This window comes from Pinus tabuliformis, chromosome 3_1 (assembly GCF_031772625.1).
Source record: "Pinus tabuliformis cultivar Carrire ecotype Pingquan chromosome 3_1, CPIR1, whole genome shotgun sequence".
Classification (NCBI taxonomy): Eukaryota; Viridiplantae; Streptophyta; class Pinopsida; order Pinales; family Pinaceae; genus Pinus; species Pinus tabuliformis.
In genome coordinates this window covers 374,637,274-374,646,469 of record NC_142301.1, presented here as the reverse complement: position 1 = coordinate 374,646,469, position 9,196 = coordinate 374,637,274, and the positions used below count along the sequence as shown (strand labels likewise).

Sequence of the window (9,196 nt, the reverse complement as noted above, 5' to 3'; positions counted from 1 at the left end):
CGTCATTCTCACTGACAAAAGACCAAACCTCTGAGTCAATGATTTAGAAAAGTTCAGGTTCCCTGAAACGACGAGGTAGCGTAAGAGACCCGTTACATGGTTTTAGGTATCCGTATCCAAAAACGAACTGAAGTCTGTCCTCTATTCTTCCGCGCGATGGAAAAGTTCAATGGTTCACGTTATAGGGCAGTAAATGTTGCCTTAAAACAAGAAATTCCATGCGCACCACAAAATCGCTAGAAGGTTTGTCGACCCAAGACAAAATACTAGTAGAACTACAACAAAATTTCTAGAAGGTCGTGGCAACCCAAGATAAAATAACAGTGAAAATACAACAGTGGGCCCCAAAAATAAACGTGTTCATCACGGGCATCCGCTTTATAAAATTGGGGCTACCCTTTCATCACCATACACAGTTCTTCTCTCGTCGTCGGCGTTGAGGCATTTTATTTTGGAGAGATGGCGAACATGGGATATTCGGCAGCAACTATTACAGTGACCATTGTACTGTTGTTGGCTTACCTTAACATAGCGGAGGTAGAGGCAAAACCGAAACTAGGGCTGTTGAAGGTAAGCCACCTGCATTTCTATTTCCACGACTTACTGGTGCGTACAAATGTGACGGCCGTGGAGGTGGCGTCTGCTCGCTCAACGAACTCTTCGTTTACTCAGTTCGGCATGGTTAGGGTTATGGACGACTGGCTTACCGAAGGGCCGGAAGCGACCTCCAAAATGGTTGGCAGAGCGCAGGGTATCTACGTTTCATCGTGCCAAGAGAAAGTTCATCTGCTTATGGTAACAACGTTGGTTTTCGAGAGTGGCAAGTACAACGGCAGCACCCTTTCAATGGTGGGGAAGAACGCGGTTTTCGATGAAGTAAGAGAAATGCCCATCGTTGGAGGGAGCAGATTGTTTCGATTGGGTCAAGGCTACGCACTCGCACGCACTCATTCCTTCGATCTAAAGTCCGGCAATGCAGTCGTTGAATACAACGTCACAGTGTTCCATTACTCGTCCCCGCCTAGGATATAATTTTATCATTATACCCAGTGGGCATTGGCTATTTATATAATTAAGAACGGCCGTAGAGGTTTGAGGGCTTCTTTTTATTATTTTTCATACTAGAATAAAACATTGAAAACCCTTGAAGAGTGTTCATGGAATGTAAAGATTGACTTGATTGTTTTATGGCTGTCCTTTCAAAATCCGAGATATCCTTGATCTCGGGATCACCACTGAGCTCGTCTGGGTGCCATTGGGGTTCCAGAAATTGTAAGGCAGAAAATATTTTTTTTGTGAGAACGCTTTCATTCCCATACAACAGAAATCTCGTGATATTAGATGGCATTTCATCCTTTTATCCTAACAGTCATAAAATAAATTATATAAACTTTATTTTGATATCATATGTTTTCGGTGTAGATTATGGTTATAAAGTGCCGTCTTAAAGTATTTATTGTGATATAGCTGGTTCAAAATATAGCTAATTCTAGTAGTGGTTATACTTGGGCGTTATAATTTATTTAAAGGTGTTTGTTTAATTTACATTAAGATAACATTTTTATTATTTTTAATATTTTTAATTATATATATATATATTAAATTCTTAATTAAAATAAGAATAGAATTAATCAGAGTAAAATAAATTAAAGGAATTTCTTTATTTTTTTTTAATTGGGAAGGTGGTGGGTAAGAGAAACACGAAGCCAACTTATTTTCAAGGAGAAGAAATAAGTTTTATGTAGAGGTATATTTATCATATTTGTGTTTTTTAATATACATGTTTAAGGTAAATGGAAAAATTAAATTTTATATAAAAACATTATTATTATTTAGTACAAGTAAATTAAAATTATAAAGAGAATTATTTTTATTATTGGATATTTTAATGTTTTTATAGAAGACTTAGTATTTTTATAGTTATCTATATCTTAGGATAGTGAAGAAATTTGAAAAGCTTTTTTTATATAAAAGCTTTTTATATAAGTATTTAAATAAATTTGTGAATATTTATATAGATTGGTGAAAATAGGTAATTTAAATTGCTTAATTTTTTTTAAAATGTTATGATAATTTATTAGTTTTTTTAAATACAGTGTTGGGAATTTTTGAGATTTAAAGTTTTATATTTAGAATTATAAAGTGAATTTTATTATAGATGATATATATTTTAAGATGAAATTCAATTTTGGTATATTACAATAAAAAACTATTGTTTAAATTTGTATTGGTGTGTCCTTATTTATAAATTGAAAATTTATTATTTTTAATTTATTTTAAATTTTAAGTATAATTTAATTTGTAAATATCATTATATTAATTGATGATTTTTAAATATTAGATAAATTTTTATTAATAGTGCTTAAACTCACAAAATGTAAATAGAGAATTAGATAAATATGTAACATATTTTTATTCACAAATATATACATATTAATCCATACCTCTAACCTTTGTTTCATAAAATAAAATTGTATAAACTTTATTTTGATATCATATGTTTTCAGGGTAGACTATGGTTATAAAGGGCCCTCTTAAATTCAAAATATAACTAACTCCATTAGTGGCTATAATATATTTAAAGGTGTTTATTTAATCTATATATATATATATATATATATATATATATATATATATATATATATATATATATATATATCATCTTCAATTATGATCAATAATATATTAATATTTAAAATTCACAATTAAAATAAGAATAGAATTAATCACTATAAAAATAAATATTTTTTCATTTTTCATTCTTTTAATCTTGAAAGTGATGTCTAAGAGGAACAAGAAGACCATTTATTTTCAAGGAGATAAGTTTTATTTCTCAGGTGCAGAGTCTAAAAGACTTTGGAGTATTAAAGGTCTACTCAAAATTCTGCCAAGCTAGCCTGCTCAAAATTTTGCGAGACTTACTGGTAACTAAAAACATAGAACCCCTTCCAAGACTGATGATAAGTGTATTTATGGGGAGTGTTGAGCTTTCTGAAAAAAAAAAAAGGAAGTTTATGGTGGAGCTTACTTCAATATGACGGAGGTAAAGAGAACTTTAAAGTGTTGCATCTATAGAAGATTAATTATAAAGTATACATCAATCTTTCCATCTAAAAACTAGAGCGGAAGGTTTTGTTACCAGAAACAAAAGCAATGCAGGGCATGCTGATTTGGTTCTATTTCCTGCTTGATTGTTTTCTTTGCGATCCTATGAAGCAAACTATTTGTGTTGTTACTAGTTTTGAAAGAAACAACCTTTTCTTTTCTTTTCTATTTTAAAGTACCTAAGTCCTTGTCATTTTTCTTTCCGTTCTATTTAGTATCATTTTTCTTTGTGTTCTATTTAGTATCTTATAAGGGCCATCTTTATGTAGGTTGTAGCTTTTGGCTATGCAAAGGACATGGGCATTGACTTCGCTTTATGTGTGTTGGATGTATTGAATTTTTTTTATGTTTGTGGGATGCATTGACTTTACTTTATGTTTATTGGATGTATGAATTTACAATAAACATAATTTTTCGATTCTACAATAAACCTGAACTCAAAACTTTAAATTTCTCAATCCATTATTGCACTTCTTTAACAATTCGATTCTTTTTTTAACTATCATCTAGTATCTCTTCTACAATGTTATGTGACACAGATCAAGTGTTTACCATGTTTAAATTGAAGAATCTAACGAGTATTTTATTTAAATTAATAATGCTCGATAACCTCGTCTTAGAGGAAGATGGCTTCCAAACATGTCGCTATTTGAAGTTGTCCTCTGAGATGTATTCACCTATGTGGTATAAGCAATAGTGTTAAGATTGATCCATTTTGTCTTCACAATTTTCCTTGCCCAACATGGCAACATAATAAACAAGCAATTTCCTCAATATTTAAAGAATTAGATAAGGGATTGTATAAATTTTGTGGTCATTTAGCTATTTACCTACATAATATTCCATCAATCATCTTACTCAAGTTGTAACCAAAATATGCAATGGAGAAATTTCTATCAATAAGTATGAAACAACTGAAGTAGAAGCTTGTTATTTGTAATCCAACAATTTGTGTTCTTTTCTTGTAAAAGAACATTAGTCTCATTCTTGTAGTGTTGACTATACTAGTGGAATCTTGCAAGAGGAGCCATTGTGTGGCTCAGGGAATGAGTAGTTATAATCCAACAATTTGTGTTCTTTTCTTGTAAAAGAACATTAGTCTCACTCTTGTAGTGTTGACTAGACTAGTGGAATCTCGCAAGAGGAGCCATTGTGTGGCTCAGGGAATGAGTAGTTGGGCTCTAAGACCTTGATGGTGATGGTTTTTATATTTAGTGATTTAATTTTTCACAATGATCTTCTCAAACATTTTATTCTTTCACAACATATCTTTATAGCTTTAAGAATAATTGCTATTATTTAATAATTTGAATATCATGTGAACAAATCTATGAATTAGAGAGATACTTCAATTACTTAAAAATATTTGTATTAAACTATCCGTGAATTTCATGTTAGAAAATCATATATTACGGAGCAATGGAACACATAAAATATTGCAGAAATATAAACACAGAAAACGCACAAAACAAGAGAGACACAGATATACGTGGTTCACCCAGTTTGGGCTACGTCCACCCCTAACAGCTAGTCCTTCCTTTCTATTATCCAGCAAAATGAAGAGATACAACCTACAGCAAAACCGCTGTAATATCCTCTGTTTTCTCTCACAGTCTCACCTCTATGTTTCTCGCTCACCGAATACACATCTATCTCACAGCCTCAAATACAATGCCCTCATATAAAGAGAGGGGTTGCCTTCTAGGGCAAAAAACCCTAAACTAAACATAAGTTCTACCGTCAGATCATCCGCATAATGAACGGCCCAGATTGACTAAAAATTACTATACTTTTACAAGGCAATTTTACAGTTGTTTTTAGCTTCGGGGGCGCTGCCCCCGAAACCCCCTGCCAGGGGGGGGCTCCCCCCACGGCAGAGATTATTTTACGGGCAGCATTGCCGCCCCATTTTGAACTGGGTTCCAATATGCCGGTACTATAGAAGATAATCAGGCTCCACACCCAACAATCTCCCACTTGGAGACTGATTGTAGCAACTCCACCGCTGCTCCATTTGTTGGACAATGACTGCTCTTTGGACCTAGTTGTTTCTCATCTTCATCGTCATCCTTGAAGACCAACTGAAACTGAGCATATTCTCAGTTTCTCTCCGGTTACAACTTTTGTTAGCATATCTGCAGGGTTCTGGCTAGTGTGTATCTTTTCCAGCTTCAACTCTCCATCTTCCAACATTGATCGTATGAAATGGTACTTGAGCTGTATGTGTTTTTTCCTGGAATGAAATGCTGAGTTCTTTGCAAGATGAATGGAACTTTGTCTATCACTGTATAACGTGCCCATATCATGCTCCTTACCCAATTCACCCATAAACCTTTGTAACCAAATCATTTCTTTACTAGCCTCTGTAGCAGCAACATACTCTGCTTCTGTTGTTGAAAGTGCAACAACACTTTGGATTTTTGAAACCCAACTGACAGTTGTTCCTCCGACAGTAAATACATATCCTGTAGTGCTCCTCATATTATCTCTGTCACCTGCCATATCTGCATCAACATATCCTTGTAGGGATATGTTTGAACCACCAAAGCATAATGCCTGATTTGTGGTACCTCTCAAATATCTAAGAATCCATTTCACTGCCATCCAGTGTTCCTTTCCTGGATTGTTCATGTACCTGCTTACAACTCCCACTTCATGTGCAATATCAGGCCTTGTGCAGACCATTGCATACATTAAACTTCCAACTGCTGATGCATATGGAACTTTAGACATATAATCCATGTCTTCTTGGGTCCTTGGGCACATTTCTTTTCTATGTTTGAAATGGCTAGCAAAAGGTGTACTAAATGGTTTTGCATTTTGCATGTTAAATCTTTTCAACACCTTTTGTATGTACTCATTCTGAGACAATGTTAATTTTCTATTTTTCCTGTCTCTAGTTATTCTCATACCAAGGATTTGTTTTGCAGCACCCAAATCCTTCATTGCAAATGAATTTGCCAATTTTCTTTTGAGCACATTTATTTCCTGCATGTTAGATCCTGCAACAAGCATGTCATCTATATACAATAACAATATAATATAGCTGCCATCATTTTGCTTTTTCAGATAAACACAATGATCAGAGTGACATCTAGTATAACGTTGTTCAGACATAAACTTGTCAAATTTTAGATACCACTGCCTTGGAGCCTGTTTTAAACCATACAAGCTCTTCTTCAACATGCACACAAGTTTCTCCTTCCCTTTCACCTCATATCCTTGTGGCTGCTGCATATATATCTCTTCCTCCAAATCCCCATGGAGAAAGGTTGTCTTTACATCTAACTGCTCAAGATGAAAATCTTCAGCTGCTACAAGACTTAAAATAGTTCTGATTGAAGTCATTTTAACAACAGGAGAAAACATTTCATCAAAATCAATACCTTTCTTCTGTGCAAACCCCTTCACCACAAGTCTAGCTTTGTACCTTTGCTTTCCTCCATCTTCTTCTTTCAGCCTGTAAACCCATTTATTCTTCAATGTAGTTTTTCCTGCAGGCAACCTGACTAAATCCCAAGTCTGGTTATGCATTAAGGAGTCCATCTCTTCTTCCATGGCTACCTCCCACTTCTTCTTGCTTTCAACCTGCATTGCTTCTTCATAACATTCAGGTTCACCGGAATCAGTCAACAATAAATAATATAATGAAGGAGAGTATCGTTCAGGAGGTCTACTTGTCCTGGTAGATCTTCTAACACCAGTTTCAGGTGTTTGGGGTGCCTGTTGTTGTTGTGATGGTTGCTGTTGTTGTGGTTGTTGATTTTTATTATTTTCAGGCACCTTTACTTTTTCAGTAATTTCATCAAGAACTGCGTATTCCTTGTTTCCTTTTTCTTGTTTCTTTTCCTGCAACTGATTCTTATACAAGACCTTTTCATTGAATATTACATCTCTGCTCCTAATGATTTTGTGGTTTTCATAATCATATAAGCGATAACCAAAATCATTAACACCATATCCAATAAAGGTACATTTCTTTGACTTTGCCTCAAGCTTTGTTCTATTTTCTTTATCAATATGGACAAAGGCCTCACAACCAAAAGGTTTTAAAATAGAGTAGTTTACCTTTTTCCCTGTCCATGCTTCCTCTGGAACACCACCATCCAAGGAACTTGAAGGTCCTCTGTTTATTAAATAAACAACAGTATCTACAGCATCTGCCCAAAACTCTAAAGGCAATCTTGCATGCAATCTCATGCACCTTGCACGCTCCATGATTGTTCTCTTCATCCTTTCTGACACACCATTTTCTTGTGGTGTTCTTGGAACTGTCTTCTCTCTGCGAATTCCATGCTCTGAACAGTACCTATCAAACTCTTTGCTGCAATATTCACCTCCATTGTCTGATCTAAGACACTTCAATTTCTTTCCTGTCTCAATCTCAACCAAAGCTTTCCATTTCTTGAAAGTATCAAATACATCAGATTTATTCTTAATACAACAAATCCAAGTTTTTCTAGTTGCATCATCAATAAAAGTAACATAATAACGAGAGCCACCGAGAGATGATACCTGCGCAGGTCCCCATACGTCTGTATGCACAAGCTCTAATTTTTCGTTCTTCTTTTCTTTCCCAACTCTGAGAAATCTGACTCTCTTATGTTTTCCATAAATGCAGTTCTCACAGAAGTCCAAATCAACATTCTTCAAACCCGGCAACAAATTCCTTGAGTGAAGAATCGTCATCCCCTTTTCACTCATGTGTCCGAGCCTATGATGCCATAATGCTGCATCTGCTCCTCTGGAAGTTAAAGCATTAACAGAGTTAGAAATATCATTGCATAAATACAATGTACCAACATTTTCGCCTTTTGCTATTACCAGGGCTCCTTTAGTGACCTTCCAAGCTTTATCTGTGAAAGTTGTCACACAACCTTCACCGCCTAACTGCCCTGTTGAAATCAGATTTTTCTTTAGATCTGGAACATGCCTTACCTCCTTTAATAGCCATTGGTTTCCATTCTGCTGTTTTACAAGAACCTTACCCATTCCAACGATTTTACAGGGTTTATCATCACCCAAACGAACTTGTCCAAAATCTCCTTGAACATAGTCATGAAAGTATTTCTTATCAGGTGTGGCATGGAATGAAGCCCCTGAATCTACCACCCACAAATCAGTAATATTTTTAAAAGAAAGAATCAAAGCATCTTGTAACACCTCACCTGTCACATTTGCTTCATGATTCTTTTCTTGTTGTGCATCTCCTTCTTTTCCCTTCCAAGATCTACAGTCTTTCTTTAGGTGTCCTTTCTTTCCACATTTCCAGCACACTATCCCCGATCTGGACTTGGATCTGCCTTTCCTTGATTTACTGCGATATCCTGAGCTCTTTCCTCTTTCCATTTTTCTTCCTCTAGACTCTGCACTCAAATCATTTCCCGATGTCTCACCGGAGCTTTTCCGTCGCATTTCCTTGCTAAGGATAGCACCGACAACATCATCAAACTTTAAAGTACTAGATCCAGAAACGGAGTTACTAATGGCCATTACCAAACCATTCCAACTTTCTAGTAATGAGCACAAGAATAACAGAGCTCTAACTTCATCATCAAAGTTTACCCCTACAGAACTTAACTGGCTTGTAACTGTATTAAAATCATTTAAATGGTTTGCAACAGATCCACCTTCCGACATATTCATGTTAAATAACCGTTTCATAAGAAATACCTTGTTTGAGGCCGAGGGTTTTTCATATAGTTTCGACAATGTCTGCATCAAACCCTCTGTCGTGGTTTCCTTCAAAATGTTGAAGGCGACTAACGCAGCAAGGCACAACCGTATTGTTCCGAGTGCCTTTCTATCGAGAAGGTTCCATTCTTCGTCTTTCATACCTGTCGGCATCTTTGTTTTTCCGCCCGATGGTAGGTATAGATCTTTATGATACAGATAATCTTCCATCTGCATCTTCCACAGCGAGAAGTTTTGGCCGTTAAATTTCTCGACCCTAAACTTACCATCTTCCGCCATTGCTCCCACTCGAACCAGGAACCCTTCTTTCCTGCGAGTTTATCAGCCAAATAGACCTTCGGCTCTGATACCAGTTGTTAGAAAATTATATATTACAGAGCAATGGAACACATAAAAT

At 35.5% G+C, this 9,196-nt stretch overlaps 1 pseudogene; it reads left to right on the top strand.

Annotated features, from left to right (window-relative positions):
* The first annotated feature begins 440 nt into the window (after positions 1 to 440).
* On the top strand, positions 441 to 1,032 carry LOC149187280 (dirigent protein 22 pseudogene; annotated as a pseudogene).
* The last annotated feature ends 8,164 nt before the right edge of the window (positions 1,033 to 9,196 follow it).